Source organism: Pristiophorus japonicus, chromosome 15, assembly GCF_044704955.1.
Source record: "Pristiophorus japonicus isolate sPriJap1 chromosome 15, sPriJap1.hap1, whole genome shotgun sequence".
Classification (NCBI taxonomy): Eukaryota; Metazoa; Chordata; class Chondrichthyes; family Pristiophoridae; genus Pristiophorus; species Pristiophorus japonicus.
This window is the reverse complement of record NC_091991.1, coordinates 121,585,048-121,605,687: the sequence shown is the minus strand read 5'-3', so window position 1 is coordinate 121,605,687 and position 20,640 is coordinate 121,585,048.

The window sequence follows — 20,640 nt, the reverse complement described above, 5'->3', positions numbered from 1 at the left end:
TGACAGGGGCGGGAACCGGATTGGAGGGATTCAAACATGGAGGCACGGATTTCGGATGCGACAACACGTTCAAGGACTTTGGAGAGGAAAGGAGGATTGGAGATGGGACGGTAATTTGCAAGGACAGTGGGATCGACAGCGGAACATGCAACAGAAAATTAATTCATTTAGGGTTTAGCACAGTTTTCAGTGCATCATTTGGGAAAATGTTTAAAACATAAGAGTAACAATTGGAAATTGGAGCAATTTGAAGAATGAAAACAATTCTTTACCTTTGCAGATTCTAACACATCACCTTGCCATTCTGTCCTTTTAATTCTACATTTACAATGTCACTTTAGTAAGTCGAGCGTTATATTCGTTTGTGAATATAGGACAAGCTTTTCACACTGCACTTCTTTATATGTATTGAAATATGAAATACTCCACTCCAACTTGGCAGGATGTGACTAGTGGCGTCCCCTAGGGATCTGGCCTCAGCTTTTTACTACATTCATAAATTAAATGATGGAATGGAGAGCCCTATATCTAAATTTGCTGACGACACTAAGTTAGGTGGCAGAGTAAATAGTGTAGATGAGATGAGAAAATTGCAAAGCGACATTGATACATTAAGTGAGTGGGCAAAACTGTGGCAGGTAGAGTTCAATGTAAGAAAATGTAAGGTCATCCACTTTAGACCAAAGAAAGATAGATTTTGAAAGTATTTTCTAAATGCTGAGAAGTTAGGAACTGTGGAGGAGCAGAGAGATTTAAGGGTCCAAGCACAGAAATCACTAAAAGCTAGTGAACAGATACAAAAAATAATTAAAAAGGCAAACGGATTGCCGGCCTTTATCTCAAGGGGGTTGAATGGTGGAAGTGATGTTGCTGCTGTACAGAGCTCTGGCTAGATCCCATCTGCAGCACCGTGTTCAGTTCTGGGCATCGCACCTCAGGGAGGATATATTGGCCTTGGAGGTGGTGCAGCGCAGATTCACTAGAATGATACCGGGGCTAAAAGGGTTAAATTATGAAGACAGGTTGCATAGACTAGCCTTGTATTGCCATAAATAGAGCAGGTTAAGGGATAATATTGGAATGGTTTTATTTCTAAATTTGTTTGGAATGTTTGTTTTGTAGTGGCTTTTTTTGTACCATTGTGACCAAGAGGACACTGTGATGGTCAATAACAGAGGGCAGGGGACGTGTGGGACTACTAGTCCATGGGGAATTGGGGTTGCGTTCGCTGGTACCGCAGTTGGATGAGTCAATCATGGACAGCCCGGGCAGAAAGGGGTTCTCTGGGCTGCCTCCTACTCCTCCCTGCCTCCTTTCTCCTCTTTCTCCTCCTCCTCCTACTCTCTGTCTCCTCCTCCTACTCCTCAGCTGGTCACCATGTACCTGGTGGCAATGGTTGTTCCATCATGATGGTGAGGTTGAGCAGCATGAAGCAGACTATGCTGAATCTTGAGACGCACTCTGCTGAGTACTGCAGGTCTACTCCAGAGCCATCCAGGAAGTGGGAATGTTGTTCAAGCAGGCCAATGGTCTGCTTGATCACATTCCGTGTGGCCGCATGGCTTTCGCCATATGCATGCTGGCCACGTGTGCTTGGGTTACGCACTGGAGTCATGAGCTAGGTGATCAGCGGATAGCCCTTCTTGCCCAGTAGCCACCCTCTGGTTTGCCATGGTGGCTCAAATGCAGATGATTCTGTGGACTGCCGCAGAATGAAGGCATCATGACTACTGCCAGGATAATTTTATGAAGGGGAAGTCATGTTTGACAAATTTGCTGGAATTCTTTGAGGATGTAATAAGCAGGGTGGATTAGAGGGAACCAGTGGATGTGGTGTATTTGGATTTCCAGAAGGCATTCAATAAGATGCCACATAAAAGATCACTGCACAAGATAAAAGCTCACGGGGTTGGAGGTAATATATTAGCATGAATAGAGATTGGCTAAGTAACAGAAAACAGAGAGTCGGGATACATGGGTCATTTTACGGTTGGCAAACAGTGACTAGTGGGGTGCCACAGGGATTGGTGCTGGGGCCTCAACTGTTTACAATCTATATTAATCATTTGGATGAAGGGACCGAGTGTAATGTAGCCAAGTTTGCTGACGATACAAAGATGGGTAAGAAAGCAAATTGTGAGGAGGGCACAAAAAATCTGCAAAGGGATATAGGCAGGCTAAGTGAGAGGGTAAAATTTTGGCAGATGGAGTATAATGTGGGAAAATGTGAGGTTATCCACTTTGGAAGAAATAATAGAAAAGCAAATTATAATTTAAATGGAGAAAAATTGCAAAGTGCTGCAATACATAGGGAAATGGGGGACCTTGTGCATGAAACACAAAAAGTTAGTATGCAGGTACAGCAAGTAATCAGGGAGGCAAATGGAATTTTGGCCTTTATTGCAAGGGGGATAGAGTATAAAAGCAGAGAAGTCCTGCTACAACTGTACAGGGTATTGGTAAGGCCACAACAGGAGTACAGCATGCAGTTTTGGTCTCTGATTTTAAGAAAGCATATATTGCATTGGAGGCTGTTCAGAGAAGGTTCACGAGGTTGATTCCGGTGATGAGGGGGTTGACTTATGAAGATAGGTTGAGTAGGTTGGGCCAATACACATTGGAGTTCAGAAGAATTAGAGGTAATCTTATTGAAACATATAAGATAATGAGGGGGCTCAACAAGATGGATGCAGAGAGGATATTTCCACTCATAGAGGAATCTAAAACTAGGGGGACATAGTCTCAGAATAAGGAGCGGCCCATTTAAAACTGAGATGAGGAGAAATTTCTTCTCACAGAGGGTTGTAAATCTATGGAATTCTCTGGCCCAGAGAACTGTGGAGGCTGGGTCATTGAATGTATTTAAGGTGGAAATAGACAGATTTTTGAGCGATAAGGGAGTAAAGGGTTATGAGGAGCGGGCAGGGAGGTGGAGCTGAGACCATGATCAGATCAGCCATGATCTTATTGAATGGTGGAGCCGGCTCGAGGGGCCAAATGGCCTACTCCTACCCCTATTTCTTATGTTCTTATGTTCTTCTACTGGGCATTGACTTGCAAGATCTGCTGATTATTGTCACCAACAAGTTAGACATTGAGGGAGTGGAATCCCTTCCAGTTGCAGTACATCCCCTAATGGACATGCAGTGTCCACCTATGTATATGCAGTCAATGGCACCCTGCACCATGGGGAAGCCCCAAATCCTCGTGAAGCCAAGTGCTCACTCCACCTGCTTTTCTCTAGCAAGAGACAATGACATATATTCAGCTCTCTTTGCATACAGAGCCTTAGTGACCTCCTTTATACAACAGTGGATGCCAGCTCCAGTCTAGAAAGAGCCTAACGCATAAAAGTTTGTGGCCACGGTCACCTTAACAACCACTGGCAATGTGGTCCTTGCCCTGCTCTGAGGCTGCAGGTCTGCTTGTAACAGATGGGAGATTTCAGTGAGCACCTCATTAGTGAAGCGGAGATGTCGCACACACTGTTCCTTGCTGAGGGTGAGGTAGGAGGATTGCTCCGTGAAGACCCAGGGTGGATATGGCCTCCTGCTGAGAGCCCTTCTCCCTCCACCTCCTACTTCTTCCAGCAGCTTGTCCTTGCTCTGTGTTGCCTCTGCTCATTCTCCCTGTTATGCTGCATACCATGAGGGATACAAACTGCTGCGCCTACGTCTGGGAGCAACTGGTCTGAGCAGAACCCTTGCAAGTCCATATCCAGTACCAAGCACGTGCCACACTACTCTTTGTAGACTTTAATCAACTTTAAAGAACTCTAGAAAGCACCAAACACATCTACAAACTCAGCAACTGCTAGTAGAAATCAATCAGCAACTAAAGGTGATGATCCCTTTAAATAGCACTGCTGGAGGGTCCTTCCTGCTGCTAAACGCATGTTCACTTATGTAAGGTGAAGAGAGGGCAGTAGTTCCAGCGTTGAGGTCAAAGATGGCAGTGCTGGCATCAAAATGATGTCATGATCTGCCTACTCCGCATACTCCCAGTGCACACTTCCTGTGCTGATGCTAAAGCCCGCACCAAAATGGCGTCTGGCTGCTCGGATGCCATTTGTGACACAAAACGGCACCCGTAGCAGCGAAAAACAGGGCGCTATGGAGCCAAATTTCACGGCTGAGGTGTCTCAGTCACAGTCCAGACAGTTAATGTAATCGGGACCATCTGTTTACCAATTTCTGACTGTTTCCGGTGATCACAGATACTGGCACTTCCTTCTCTGATGATGATTTCCTGATGTGATTAACTTCTGACTAGCACTCAAGTTCCAACAATCGTCATTCCATCTTTACAAAAACAACAACTTGCAATTATATAGTGCCTTTAATGTAGTAAAACGTCCCGAGGCACTTTACTGTAGCATTACCAAGCCACATAATGAGATCATAATTTGCCTGCTCCGCATACTTCTATCCCACTATCCAGAGCCCCAAATATTCCTTCCAGGTGAAACAGTGATTTACTGTATTTCTTTCAATTTAGTATACTGTATTCACTGTTCACGATGTGGTCTCCTCTACACTGGGGAGACTAAGCGTAGATTGGGTGACCGCTTTGCGAAGCACCTCTGTTCAGTCCGCAAATGTGACCCTGAGCTTCCGGTCGCTTGTCACTTTAATTCTCCACTCCACTCCAACATCTCCGTCCTCAGTCTCCTACTGTTCCAACGAAGCTCAACACAAGCTCGAGAAACAGTACCTCATCTTTCATTTAGGCACTTTACAGCCTTCTGGACTCAACATCAAGTTCAACAATTTCAGAGCGTAACCATTACCAATCTTTGGCTCCTCCCACCTCACCCCCGCCTCCACTCAGGGCCTATTTCTTTATTTTTTTTCTCCTTGTCTCTAATCGCAGCTGGTCATTATCCCGCCATTCACACTATCTTGACTAATGTTTTCCAACTCCTGGCATTACCATTTGAATTTTGCCCATCATCCCTTTTGTCTCTCTAATCTCTCCTGTCTTCCAACCTATCACAGACCTTCCCTTTTGTTCTTTCTTCCCCTCCACCTTTCAGTGCTCGTTAAGAATCCGTTCTTTCCGAACACTCTCCAGTTCTGATGAAGGGTCATCGACCTGAAACGTTAACTCTGCTTTCTCTCCACAGATGCTGCCTGACCAGCTGAGATTTCCAGCATTTTCTGTTTTTATTCCAGATTCTAGCATCCATAGTATTTTGCTTTTGTAATGAGATATTAGGAAAGATGACAAAAAACTTGGTCAAAGAGGTAGGTTTTAAGGAGCGTCATATAGGAGGAGAGCTAGGCAAGTGGAACTGAAAGCACGGCTGCCAATGGTGGAGCGATTACAATCGGTGATGCGCAAGAAGCCAGAATTGGAGGAGCGCAGAGACTTGAGGGTTGTAGAGCTAGAGGAGATTACAGAGATAGGGATGGGTGAGGCCATGGAGGGATTTGAAAACAAGGATGAGAATTCTAAAACTGAGGTGTTGCCGTACCGGGAGCCAACGTAGGTCAGTGAGCACAGGGGTGATGGGCGATTGGGACATTGTGTGAGCTATGCCATGGGTAGCAGAGCTTTGAATAAGTTCAAGTTTATGGTGGGTGGTAGGTGGGAGGCCGGCCAGAAGAGCATTGGAATAGTCAAGTCTAGAGCTAACAAAGGCCTGGATGAATGTTTCAGCGGCAGATGAGCTGAGGCAGGTGCAGAGTCTTGGTGATTGCATGGATATGTGGTTGGAAGCTCTTCTCGGGTTCAAATATGACACCGGGGTTGCAAGCCATCTGGTTCAGCCTCAGACAGTTGCCAGAGAGAGGGATGGAGTTGGTGGATAGGGAATGAAGTAAGTGGCGGTGATCGAAGACAATGGCTTCAATCTTCCCATTATTTTGTTGGAGGAAATTTCATTGGAGAAGCAGTCTGACAATTTCGAGACAGTGGCGGGGTCGAGAGAGCTAGAGCTGGGTGTTGTCAGCATACATGCGGAACTTGACATTATGTTTTTGGATGATGTAGCTGAGGAACAGCATGTAGATGAGAAAAGGGAAAGGGCCAAGGATAGATCCTTGGGGACTCCAGAGGTAATGGTGAGGGAGTGGAAAGAGAAGCCCTTGCAGATGATTTTCTGGTTACGACTGGATGGATAAGAGTTTTAGGTCAATGCAAATACGCAAGGCATGATGGTAAAGTAATCAGTAAAGATGTCAATTTCTAAATCCTTACAGATGACATATAGTAATAATGTAACATTTTTAATATTCTATAAATGCAGTGTCTGCAGTTGGCACACATCAACTTTTGACACTTTACACAACCCACTACTATTTGCTGACTTGATGGTATCTCAAATTTACAAAGCTGTGAACCTGTGCCAAAACCAGTTTCTATTCCTCTAAGTCCTATTCAGAGCAATATTTTTGACAATGAAAATGTTACTTTATAATTGAATGTAATTACCATTAATGAAATGATGGACCATTAGTGAAAGTGGTTCCTCAAAGAAGTTGATTTCAGTGTACTGAGTGCCAAGTGGCATATTATTGATTTAGAAATGTTTCGATTTAAAGGTAGTTACTCAGACTGCAAAAGGTGGGAAGCGGTGTTCCACAAGGATCATTGCTGGGACCACTGTTGTTCACAATTTATAGAAACGATTTGGACTTGGGAATCGGAAGTACAATTCCAAAATTTGCAGCCGACACCAAATTGAGGGGGTGCAGTTAAAACAGAGGAGGACTGCGATAAAATACAGGTAGACACCAATTAACTTTCGGAATGGGCATGTAATTGGCAAATTAACTTCAATATAGATAAGTGTGAGGTGGTACATATTGGTAATAAGATTAAGGAAGCCACAAATTCTTTGTAAAATAAGTTTCTAAAAGGAATAGAGGAGCAGACGAATCTGGGGGTACAGATACACAGATCACTAAAAGTACCAATGCAGGTTAATAAGACCAAAAAACAAATCAACAAAGCATTGGGGTTCATTTCTAAAGAGATATAACTGAAAAGCAGATAAATTACATTAAACTTATACAGAACCTTGGTTAGACAACACTTGGAGTACTGGCAAATGGATTTCAATGCAGGCAAATCTGAGAACATCCACTTTGGATGGATAGAACAGGGTACTTTCTAAATGGTGAAAAGCTAAAAACAGTGGGGGTCCAAAGAAACTTGGGGGTCCAGGTACATAGATCGAAAAAACATGAACAGGTACAGAAAATAATCAAAAAGGTTAATGGGATGCTGGCTTTTATATCTGGAGGACTAGAATACAAGTGATAGAAGTTATACTGCAGCTGTACAACGCCCTGGTTAGACCACACCTGGAGCATTTTGAGCTGTTCTGGTCACCCCACCTTCGGAAGGATATATTGGCCTTGGAAGGAGTGCAGCGCAGGTTTACCAGAATGATCCTGCAAGTCCCCTGGGAGGACAGACGCACCAACATTAGCGTCCTCAATCAGGCCAACATCCCCAGCATCGAAGCATTGACCACACTCAACCAGCTCCGTTGGACGGGCCACATTGTTCGCATGCGTGACGCATGACTCCAAAAGCAAGCGCTCTACTTGGAACTCCTACACGGCAAGTGAGCCCAAGGTGGGCAGATGAAACGTTTCAAGGACACCCTCAAAGCCTCCTTGATAAAATGCAACATCCCCACCGATACCTGGGAGTCCCTGGCCAAAGACCGCCCTAAGTGGAGGAAGTGCATCCGGGAGGTCGCTGAGTACCTTGAGTCTCGACGCCGAGAGCATACAGAAAGCAAGCGCAGACAGCGGAAGGAGCGCGCGGCAAACCAGTCTCACCCACCCTTTCCTTCAACAACTGTCTGTCCCACCTGTGACAGAGACTGGAATTCCCATATTGGACTGTTCAGTCACCTAAGAACTCACTATTAGAGTGGAAACAAGTCTTCCTCGATTTCGAGGGGCTGCCTATGATGACCTGGACTTCAAGGGTTAAGTTACAAGGAGAGATTACACAAATTAGGGTTGTATTCCTTGGAATTTAGAAGGTTAAGAGGTGACCTGATCGAAGTTTTCAGGATATTAAAGGGAACAGATAGGATAGAAAGAGAAAAACTATTGCTGCTAGTTGGAGAGTCTAGGACTCGGGGGCGTGAATTTAAAAATGAAATCCCAACCTTTCAGGATGAAATTAGGAAACACTTTTACGCACAAAGGGTCAAAATTTGCCGTTTTTTTGGCGCACTCATCGGCAATACGCTGACTTCCTTGGGTGAAAACGGCGGCGAAAAGATTTCCCTTGATTCTGGCCGCTCTGTGGCCTCTCCCATGGCTTGGCGCAGCATTGTTTGTCCATTAGGGGATGGAGCTAGGGCCCTGCGTGAAAAACAGTGCCGGCAGCTCAACGCCTGCGCACTAGAGGTTTTGCGCATGCGCAGTAGCTCTTGCCCCCAGCTGGAGAGTCCTCGGAGAAGTCCTCAGAGAAGTCCCTCGGCGAAGTCCTCGGAAAAGTCGATGTCCCTCGGAGAAGTCCCTCGGCAAAGTCCTCGGAGAAGTCGATGTCCCTCGGAGAAGTCCTTGGAGACGTCCCTCGGAGAAGTTCCTCGGAGAAGTACAACGGAGAAGTCCCTCGGAGAAGTCCCTCGGAGAAATCCTTGGTGAGTCGTCGGAGAGTCCTCGGAGAGTTGGAGTCCTCGAGAGAGAGAGAGATGGAGTTGGAGAGAGTCGGAGAGGAGTCGGAGTCAGCCTGCTGACTTCCCGGGCTGCGTTAGGAAGGTAGGATTTAAGTTTTATTTTTTATTTATTATTGATGGTTTTTATGCTTCTTGAATGTTGTTATGAAGGTGTTTAGTGCTTTTCAAGGTCCTCTCCGCTTCCCTTCCCCCCCCACCCCCGCAACTCTGGCTACCTGCGCTGATTTCTTAACTCTCCACAAGGGTTTTCTGTGTGGCCACAAGTGGCCACGTACACTGGTCTAAGTTAGTTTGGAGCAACTATTAGCTATCCAAACTGACTTGAATGGCCAAAACAGGTGTAGGTGGCTGGTAATGCCCCCTTTTGAACAAAACTAAACTAAACTAAAAAAATCCTAACTAACTCACTTACACTGGCGCAAATTGAATATGCAAAATAGGGATTTTTAAGATACTCCAGAAAAATCAAGTTGCTCCAAAAAAAACAGAGCAACTCCTGGGCAATTTTGGACCCAAGGGTGGCAGAAGTTTGGAACTCTCTTCCACAAATGTCAGTTGATGCTAGTTCAATTGTTAATTTTAAATCGGAGATTGATAGCTTTCTGTTAATGAAAGGTATTTAGGGATATGGGCCAAAGGTGGGTATATGGAGTTAGGTCGCAGATCAGCCATGATCTCATTGAATAGCAGAGCAGGCTCAAGGGGCTGAGTGGCCTACACCTGTTGCTATGTTCCTACTATGAACAGTTCTGGTCTCTGTATTATGAAAAGGTTATAGAGACACTGGTGAAGGTGCACAAAAGATTGAATAGAATGACACCAGAACTGAGAGCTTATACCTATCAGAAAAGATTGAACAGGCTGGGACTCTTTTCTCTGGAAATAAGAAGGCTGAGGGGTAACCTGATAGAGGTCTTTAAGATTATGAAAGGTTTTGATAGGCTTGACGTAGAGAAGATGTTTCCACTTGTGGGTGAGACCAGAACTAGGGGCCATAAATATAAAATAGTCACTAATAAACCCAATAGGGAATTCAGGAGTAGCGTCTTTACTCAGAGAGTGGTTAGAATATGGAATTCGCTACCACACCGATTTGTTGAGGCGCTAGCATAGATGCATTTAAGGGGAAGCTAGATATGCACATGAGGGAGAAAGGAAATTAAAGATATGTTGATGAGGGTAGATGAAGTAGTGTGGGACGAGTCTTGTGTGCAGCATAAACACTGGAATGGACCTATTGGGCCGGAAGTCCTATTTTCGTGCTGCAAATACTATGTCTTACAATCCATTTATTTAACTTCATTGTTCAGATCGAAACTGGATTGTCCATTGTCAGGTTAATGGTAAAATCACTTAAATATGACACTTATTGACAGTACAATAATGCCACTTAAAATATTTGCATATATTAAGTATTTTACACCAATTCGTACATAGTTTGTGAATCCACCATTTTGTACGGCATTTCCTAAAATGATCTGGAAGTGACACAGTGGTGGAACATAGAAACATAGAAACATAGAAAATAGGTGCAGGAGCAGGCCATTCAGCCCTTCTAGCCTGCACCGCCATTCAATGAGTTCATGGCTGAACATGAAACTTCAGTACCCACTTCCTGCTTTCACGCCATACCCCTTGATCCCCCGAGTAGTAAGGACTTCATCTAACTCCCTTTTGAATATATTTAGTGAATTGGCCTCAACTACTTCCTGTGGTAGAGAATTCCACAGGTTCACCACCCTCTGGGTGAAGAAGTTTCTCCTTATCTCGGTCCTAAATGGCTTACCCCTTATCCTTAGACTGTGACCCCTGGTTCTGGACTTCCCCAACATTGGGAACATTCTTCCTGCATCCAACCTGTCCAAACCCGTCAGAATTTTAAACGTTTCTATGAGGTCCCCTCTCACTCTTCTGAACTCCAGTGAATACAAGCCCAGTTGATCCAGTCTTTCTTGATAGGTCAGTCCCACCATCCCGGGAATCAGTCTGGTGAATCTTCGCTGCACTCCCTCAATAGCAAGAATGTCCTTCCTCAAGTTAGGAGACCAAAACTGTACACAATACTCCAGGTGTGGCCTCACCAAAGCCCTGTACAACTGTAGCAACACCTCCCTGCCCCTGTACTCAAATCCCCTCGCTATGAAGGCCAACATGCCATTTGCTTTCTTAACCGCCTGCTGTACCTGCATGCCAACCTTCAATGACTGATGTACCATGACACCCAGGTCTCGTTGCACCTTCCCTTTTCCTAATCTGTCACCATTCAGATAATAGTCTGTCTCTCTGTTTTTACCACCAAAGTGGATAACCTCACATTTATCCACATTATACTTCATCTGTCACGCATTTGCCCACTCACCTAACCTATCCAAGTCACTCTGTAGCCTCATAGCATCCTCCTCGCAGCTCACACTGCCACCCAACTTAGTGTCATCCGCAAATTTGGAGATACTACATTTAATCCCCTCGTCTAAATCATTAATGTACAATGTAAACAGCTGGGGCCCCAGCACAGAACCCTGCGGTACCTCACTAGTCACTGCCTGCCATTCCGAAAAGTACTGACATAATAGTGCATCAAGCATTCTTTTATATTTCATTAAAAGATGAATTTCTTCACCACCTTGAGAATATACTATCCTGTTACAGGGCACTCTTTGGAGATTTTTCGGTGGCGAGATATGGGCGCTACTGCATTGGCAGCCTGTTTTATACTCCTCCTGACTTTCTTTTCGATTCACTTCACCCTTTCTATCCTTTGAATGCATTCAATTTTTCCTTACAGTTCCCCACTTAATCTTCTAAAAGACCATTTTTTAATAAAGAGTGGAGTTTCACTAACACTTATATGCTTTAAAAAATCCTTTTCAAAATTCTTCTATAATACTTATGTTGAACATTGGCCTGAAGATTCTAAATATGTGAATTTACTACAGTAAAAATAGAGATTTCAGATTTTTCTGTAAATACAAACGTCTGTATTAGCATCCTAAATAGTTAAATTTATTCATATTGTAGCAGACACACTGCAGAAATTGAATCCCTGTACTATTCTTAGCTTCCAACCACATCGCTAATTGTACCTGACCTGCACAGTGTCTTTATATCAATCACCCCCAAAAAACACAAATACACGAACCTTTAGTATTATTTACACCCTTCCTTTCTTGAAGTTGTCAATTTGGTTTGGTTCGTTTGCTGTTGAACAGCCTCCATTACCTCACTCAGATGGTTATTCTCCATTTGTAAGCCCAGTGAATGGCAGGAGGTGACTGGAGCAGGTGGGGCATCACTGCCCTCATCCCTTCTCCATATTTCCACTGAGGGTCACTTGATACGAAGTGGGATTCTTGCTGATATTCACTTCCCTGGCCCACTATGTTGCGACCAGATATTGTGCCATTAAAGATATCACTTTATTATTAATTGTTTCACTTCTTACTGGTGTTAAGACAAATCGCATCAGCGTGCACACTTTGCATGTTCATCAAAAACAGATAAGAGTGCTTTTTTGATTTAAAAATTTTAATATTTATGATATGAGGTAATAGATTTACTCTGTATAATATTTCAAAATAATGTGAAATTTAATGTCCATATTGTGAATTGCATTTAAAATCAGATTCCAATATTTCCATGAAAGCATTACTGAAGCAATAAAAATCTATTTTCTAAATGCAAGAAAAATATGAATGTTATCACTTTCTTTAGCATGAGAAAAGTTACTTATAGTTATAAATCATTCATGGTGTATTGATAATTCCAGGAAGTCCAAGCAGGAATTGATTGTGGACTATATCTGGAATTTTATATTCCTTGTCGGTATTATGAAATATGTATTTTTTTCTTGATTAAACAATCCCCCCTCCTTGTTGTTCTTACTATTTATTTTGCTGATTGCCATAACACACAACATCTTGTATCTGAAAAGTCTCAAGTAACACATAAAACCATCCTTAATCCTGACTTGTTTTGGTGATGAATATTGGATGAGTATACTGAATGATGTAAGGGATTGTTACATGTAGCTGCAGTAGCGTTCCTGCTTTTGGTATTAAACCAATGTGCCTCTCTCCCAGTAAAAATGCTGATGATTTGTTTATTCATGGACACACAAAAAACAAATAAAATGATTATTGCTGTGTTCTTATCAATAATCTTTTAATTTTGGGTTGAAGCAACAGTAAAGTCAAGTCAGATTCGGCAGAATGAAAGTGAAGTATTCAACTCAGAAACTGAATTCAAACTATTATCCTCAACTCCTTGACCAGCCCCAAGCCATCTTATTAGAAACATAGGAACAGGAGTCGGCCATTCAGCACCTTGAGCCTGTTCTGCCATTCTATAAAATCATTGGTCATCTGTACATCAATGCCATTTACCCATCTTTGCTCCTTATCCCTTTGTACCCTAACTTAACAACAATCTATCAATCTTGGTCTTGAAATTTCAATTGAGCCAGCCAGCATCCACAGCCTTTTGTGGCAAGAGTTCCAGATTTCCACTAGCCTTTGTGTGAAAAAGTGCGTCCTAATTTTAAGATTGGAATGTATGCACATGTGAGTATGCCCACAGGTTTATAGAGCTGTTGCACCCAGTGCGGAGGGGAGCGGGTAGGTCCGAGGGCCTCCTCGTAGGACTGCTCCTGAGCATGGCCAAGGGGGCCATCAGCCGGTCCAGGCACCGGGTGGTCGAGGGGGTCGTTCAGCCTGACTGCCTGCCTCTCTTCTGCGGTTACATCCGAGCCAGGGTGTCCCTGGAGATGGAGCACGCGGTGTCCACAGGTACGCTCGTGGCCTTCCGCGAGAGGTGGGCGCTGGAGGGACTGGAGTGCATCATCACCCTTGGCAACCAAATTGTAATTTGATTTTAATGTCTAAATGTTAATTTGTTTAATTTGTCGGGTTTAGTGCCCCCCTCTTTTAGCCAGGGGGCACTTGTATAATTTGTGTTTTTACAGCTCCAAAAAACCTCCCAAGAAACAAAAAAAGGGGGCACTTGAAAAGTTTTTGGAGTGTGCCCCCCCCCTTTTAATCAGGGGGCATGATTATTTATTATACAACAAAATAGTTGTAGAGCTGTTGCACTCAGTGCGGAGGGGAGCGGGTAGGTCCGAAGGCCTCCTCGTAGGACTGCTCCTGGGCATGGTCAAGGGGGCCATCAGCCGGTTCAGGCAGCGGGCGGTCGAGGGGGTCATTCAGCCCTACTGCCTGCCTCTCTTCAGCGGTTACATCCGAGCCAGGATGTCCCTGGAGATGGAGCACGCGGTGTCCACCGGTACGCTCGCGGCCTTCCGCGAGAGATGGGCACCGGAGGGACTGGAGTATATCATCACCCCCGGCAACCAAATTTTAATTTGATTTAAGTTTACCGTCAAAAAGTTTAATTTGTTTAATGTGTCGGTTTTAGTGCCCCCCCTTTAATCAGGGGGCACTTGATTTATGGTTTCAATTCAAAAATAGTTGTAGAGCTGTTGCATCCGGTGCAGAGGGGAGCAGGCAGGTCGGAAGGCCTCCACATGGGACTGCTCCTGGGTCTGGCCAAAGTGGCCATTAACCGGTCCAGGGAGCGGGCAGTCAAGGGGGTCGTTCAGCCTGACTGTCAGCCTCGCTTCTATGGTTACGTTTGAGCCAGGGTGTCCCTTGAGGTGGAGCATGTGGTGTCCACCGGTACGCTCATGACCTTCCGCGAGATTTGGGAACTGGAGGGACTGGAATTCATCATCCAAATTTTAATTTGACCGTTTAATGTTCAAAAAGTTTTATTTGTTAATTTGTCGGTTATAGTGCCCCTTTTATAAGGAGACACTTGATTTAAACTTCTACTTAAAATAGTTGTAGAGCTGTTGCATTGTGAATGGCTTAGCCAGTCACGTGATGTTCACAAGACTCAATAAAACCCCAGTTAGCTGGGCCTCGGTCATCCACGATGAGGTATGCAGTTGTGAGCCTAGTGGAGGAACTGGTAATGTGTAGTGTGATTGTTAAACCTTTGTTAATAAACCATCTAGTTCTTAATAGCAATGTGTTGCTATGAATTCTTAAGCAAAGAACCCATGAAGTAAATACATTACAAAGATGATGTCACTTTGTTCTGGATTCCTCCAACGTAAGAAATCATTTCTCTGTGTCTAACCGATCAAAAATCCCTTTATCAGTTTAAAGACCTCAAATTCGATCTACATTCCACCTTCGAAACTGAAGGGAAAACAAACTAAATTTATGAAACCTGTCCTCATAATGTAACCTTTAAAGCAGAGCATGCTTTTGGCTTCGTGGCAGCATTCCTGTCTCTGAGTCTGAAGGTGCAGCGTTAGAACCCTTCTCCAGATAATCTTGCCGAATGAAAACCAGCGCTCCAGCTCTGAATCCAGGTTGACATCCAGCAGGATACTTGTGTGCCCCGCCCCCTTCATCACATGGGTTGTGGTAGCACATAAAACCCTCCTGTTGTATAGGAGCGTTCACATCACGGCTGGCCAACCTGTTTATCAGCCTGCGAAGCCTTCCACTACTGCACACTAGTCTCCGAGGGAAGAGTGCGCAGATCCGAAAACAACGATCCTTAATAACTTTTATTTATATAACGTCTTTAACATAGAAAAGCGTCCCAAGGTGCTTCACAACAATTTTACAATACGTTAGATATTGACCATTGAGGGAAAGAGAGAAAAAGGGTGAGAAGGAAGTGTAAAAAGAGGTTAAAGGCTTGGGTCTGAAGCGACAGACAAAATGCACATGCAGATAGACACAGGTGAAAAAAACTAAAAAAAAATAAATTCAAATTACATTGTAAATAATACAATGTGTATACAATAGTAAAATCAGTATAATAATGATTAATTGTAATAAAAGAAAATTAATATATAACATAATAATAAATTAATTTAAAATTAGAAAATCAGCAATTGAAGCAAATTAAATCAGTTACTAGCTTTCTTTAGATTCATTCTATGTTCATTCATTCATTCCATTCATGCTTTAAGCCCTGATAACATTCTGGTGAAGATGTGATGTTCCCCCTCCAAAACCAATATATCTTTCCGGAGGTTTGGTGCCTAAAATTGATGGCAGGACTCCAGATGGGTTCTGCGCAAGGTCTTTTCAACTGAAGCACCACTTCCCTACTTTTTTATACAATGCTTGCTCTTCTGAGCTGTTCAAGGTGAGTGAGGCCTTTATGGTTATCTGCTTTTCACCTGCTTGTTCATCTTTTAACAAAAGAGAAATGTAATGTATTTGCTTCATGGGTTCTTTGCTTAAGGCTTATGCAAAATAAGTAGCCCTTTTGAAAACCATAGGTCGACATAATTGCATTGGTAATCAAAATGATGTCTTAATTTCATCTTGCACAAAGGCTGAGGTGATCTTTGATTCAAATAATTCTCAGTCTGTGCTACGCCAATTGATCTTGACTGGGCCAGTATTTGGGTTGTAACACTTAGACCTGGGTTGCGGAGAAGGTTAAATGAGCCATATTGCTGTTGTTTAATATCTAGCTGGAAAGTACCCGTTTGTGAATGTGAAGTAAAAACAGCACCAGCCTGTCTGTGATGCCCTTCATGGTGATTAGCCTACCAGCACGCAATGCCTAGGCACACACATGAAGAACACTGGAATGTATTTGCTTCATGGGTTCTTTGCTTAAGAATTTCTAGCTACATATTACTATTAAGAACGAGTTGATTTATCAGCAAAGGTTTAACAATCACACTATACATTACCAGTTCATCCACCAAGCTCACACCCATCTGCCTCATCGTGGATCCCCTGAACCCAACTGGCTGGGGTTTTATTGAGTATTGTGAACATCACGTGACTGACTAAGCCACTCCCAACTCAACAGCTCTACAACTATTTTGTAGGAAACAAAATAAACATTAAGTCAAGTGCCCTCTGATTAAAGTGGGGGAGTGGGGGGGACACTCCAAACACTTTTCAGGTGCCCTTTTTTTTTAGGGCACTAAAAACACAAATTTTACAAGTGACCCCTGGCTAAAGCAGAGGTGGAGGGCACTAAATTCCAGCAATAAAACGAATTAAACTTTAAAACATATAAAATCAAATTAAAATTTGGTTGCCGGGGGTGATAATGCACTCCAGTCCCTCCGGCGCCCACCTCTCACAGAAGGCCACGAGCATACTGGTGGACACCGTATGCTCCATCTCCAGGGATACCCTGGCTCGGATGTAACCACGGAAGAGAGGCAGGCAGTCAGGCTGAATGACCCCCTCGACCGCCCACTGCCTGGACCGGCTGATGGCACCCTTGGCCGTGCCCAGGAGCAGTCCTACGAGGAGGTCCTCGGACCTACCCGCTCCCCTCCGCACAGGGTGCCCAAAGATCAGGAGTGTGAGACTGAAGTGCAACCAGAATTTGAGGAGCAGCCCCTTCAAATAATGGAATAGGGGCTGCAACCTCGCACATTGCATAAAAACGTGGGACACGGACTCCTCCAGACCGCAGAAATTGCAGGCGGCCTGGGAGCCCGTGAACCGGCTTAAAAATTTATTGCACCGGACTGCACCGAGCACCACCCTCCAGGCCAAGTCCCCAATAAATAGAGGGAGGACTCCCGCGTAGAGTGCACTCCATTGGGGACCCCCGCCTCCTCCGGACGGCAAGATGGTGCGCCATGGCGTGTCTGCACGGCAGACGAGGATGGCAAGGTTGAGAGTATGCAGGAGCACTCAACAGCTCTACAACTCTTTTTGGGGGGGGAACAAAATAATGTTAGATCAAGTGCCCCCCGATCTGGGGGACACTCCAGACACTTAACTGCCCCTTTTTTTAATAAATGTTTTTTTTTGGGGGGGGGTTTTTGTGGGGGGTTTTTTGTGATTTTTTGGGGGGCATTAAAACCATATATTTTACAAGTGCTCCCTATAAAAGGGGAGGGGGACACTAAAAACCCGGCAATTAAAGCAAATTAAACTTTAAAACATATAAAATCAAATTAAAATTTGGTTGCCGGGGGTAACGATGCACTCCAGTCCCTCCGGCGCCCACCTCTCATGGAAGGCCGCGAGCGTACCGGTGGATACCGCATGCTCCATCTCCAGGGACACCCTGGCCCGGATGTAGGCACGGAAGAGAGGCAGGTAGTCAGGCTGAACGACACCCTCGACCACCTGCTGCCTGGACCGGCTGATGGCACCCTTGGCCGTGCCCAGGAGCAGTCCTACGAGGAGGCCTTCGGACCTACCCACTCCCCTCCGCACAGGGTGCCCAAAGATCAGGAGTGTGGGACTGAAGTGCAACCAGAATTTGAGGAGCAGCCCCTTCAAATAATGGAATAGGGGCTGCAACCTCGCACATTTCATAAAAACATAGAACACGGACTCTTCCAGACCGCAGAAATTGCAGGCGGCCTGAGGGCCCGTGAACCGGCTTAAAGATTTATTGCACCGGACTGCTCCGTGCACCACCCTCTAAGTCCCCGATAAATAGTGGGAGGACTCCCGCGTAGAGTGCTCTCCATTGGGGAACCCCGCCTCCTCCGGTGGCAAGATGGTACACCATGGCGTGTCTGCACGTGGAGAGTGTGCAGGAGCACTCAACAGCTCTACAAGCCGGTGAGCATCCTCACAGGTGCATACATTACAAGAAAGGAAACATTGAAACAAAATTCAGCGCAAATGAAAATTGTTAAAGATATCCCACATATCGAACAGAAAGTAAACCATTGAAAATCAGAAACAAATTATTTGAAATTAGAGTGTTTTGGTCATTATTGGTTTACAAATGTTCAAAGGTAGACAGGGATCGTCAAGCATTACTAATCAAGGTAGTAAATTCAATAGAGTATATTTTTACAATTTGCAATAGAATAAACTGGATCATAGCAAATTAAAAGTCATTTTTACATTTGTCCTGATTTTAATTTCCACTGACTTCCATCAGGAGAGATGTAAAACAGGCTTCTGATTCTCTATCACCCATTTTACACCGATGCACAAAGTCAAAATCTACCCCAGTGACTCCAAACACAGATAAGCTGATCCCATACAGTTGATAGAAGCCTTTGATCTCATGATGTACAGAATGGCAGATCTGATTTCCTGCTGCAGATGGAATAAGTGCCAATTGGGCCTGCCCTATGTAACTAGTTGATATCTATAAATATGAGGGAGGTTGGGATGAGAGCATCCAAGTCTCCCTGTTGCCATAGTGATAGAAGTTAATTGCCTTTGTGAGCAGAGGTCTGTGAAATGATACTGTTACAGGAAGAAGTGTGAGTAGTTTAAATTAAAGGGCCTGTAAGAGATTGTACTTTTCAATTGATAACTTGGTTAAAAGAACTGCACATACAATGCCGATACTGTAGTATTTGTATTTTAACATGAAGTAATAGATTGTCAAAAGGTTTGCAATTTCTGTGCTGCCTTGTACTGATTGCCAATGCAGTTTACTATTTAACATATAGCACTGCTCCCACAGGTAAGTCTGACTCTGGTGACAACACTGGAGGGTCTGCAATGCAATATTGTTGTCCCCATGGATTCTGTGACTCACATAAAGCAGTGATTTTGGTCTGTGCCCCCAAATACAAAATGATATCAAACAGGCCAACAATGCAGTATAACTGTCCTGTGCAGATACTGATCAGCCAATTGGACAGCCACTAAATGACTTTCAATATGGAGGCTTTGAAAAGGGTGCAGAGGAGGGCAACTCGACTAAGTCCCAGTATAAAGCACCTTAATTTAGAAAGATTGGCTAAAAGAGTTGGGACTCTGTACTTTAGAGAAGTGTAGACTAAGGGGTGATCTGATTGAGGTTTATAAGATGATGATGAGAATAGACTGTGTTCCAATTAATTGGGTTAGGGAGGGCCAGGGGTCACAATTTTAAGTTGTATGAGGCCAGATCTAGGTTAGACATCAGGAGCTGGTTCTTTTCTCAAGAGAATAGTGGGCCTCTGGAACTGGCTGCCGTCTCGTGCAGTGGATGCCGACTTGCTGAATTCCTTCAAGCGAGAGATGGACCAGTTTCTGGCTGGGTGGAGATCACCAGTTACAGCAGGCAGGTAGAGCTGGAATTATCAAGACCAGAGTAATCACCTGGACTAGTTTCGATTGTTTAGGTGGGCTGGAGAGGAATTTCTCAGATTGTTTTGCTCAAATTGGCCTGGGTTTTTAATCTCTTTTCTGCCTCTCCCAGGAGATCAGATAGCTTTTTGGGTGGAATGAAATGTAGATATTGTGAAGGTATCACACGATTGTGTGGGACAGGCTTGATGGACCAGAGGATCTTTTCTCGTCTGTCATTGTTTGTATGTTGGTAAACAGCTTGACATGTACAATTGCTCCTTCTAATGAGTGATGATACCTCACTTCAAACATTCAGTTCAAATGTAAAGAGTTTCGGGGTGGAAATTCTGTGCTGCCCGCATTGAGGTGGTGACTCCAGTTGGCTGCTAACTTTAGCGCCGGTGTCTACTGCCTCAAAGTACAAAATTCAGTCATTCCACACTCCTCTTCGGGCGCTAACGGAGCGATAGCACAGGAGGCCTGCTCAATCTTTTGCCGCTAGGATGTCGGCATTCTGGCGCCTGAAGATAAGAAAAAGAATCTTATTTTAAACATTTCAATGGCCTACACTCACACTTCCCCACTGCTGCCATAAATAAAAAGAAGTTAAAAAAATTACATTTTGCCACTTACCGTGCTCTCGGGACGATACCGGCCTGGGATCACCGATGTACCAACTGCATACCCTGTTGGGAACAGTGCCTGCCGGTAAAGCCAATTCAATTTTGCCGCCGCGGCACCAAAGAGGGTGTTGCACGCTCGATGGCGTCACCACGTGGGTGGTGCGAGAGTGTGCAGCGCTACCTCTTAGCGCCGCCTCCATCATTCCATTGAAGTTTGCGGGGGGCGAGGACAGCGCGCCGCTGCGTCGGTAGGTGCTTGGCGGCCCGTTAACGACCCTCTCTGGCGCTAACGGGTGGCGCAAACCACCGAATTTCAGCTGCTTAGACTTTATTT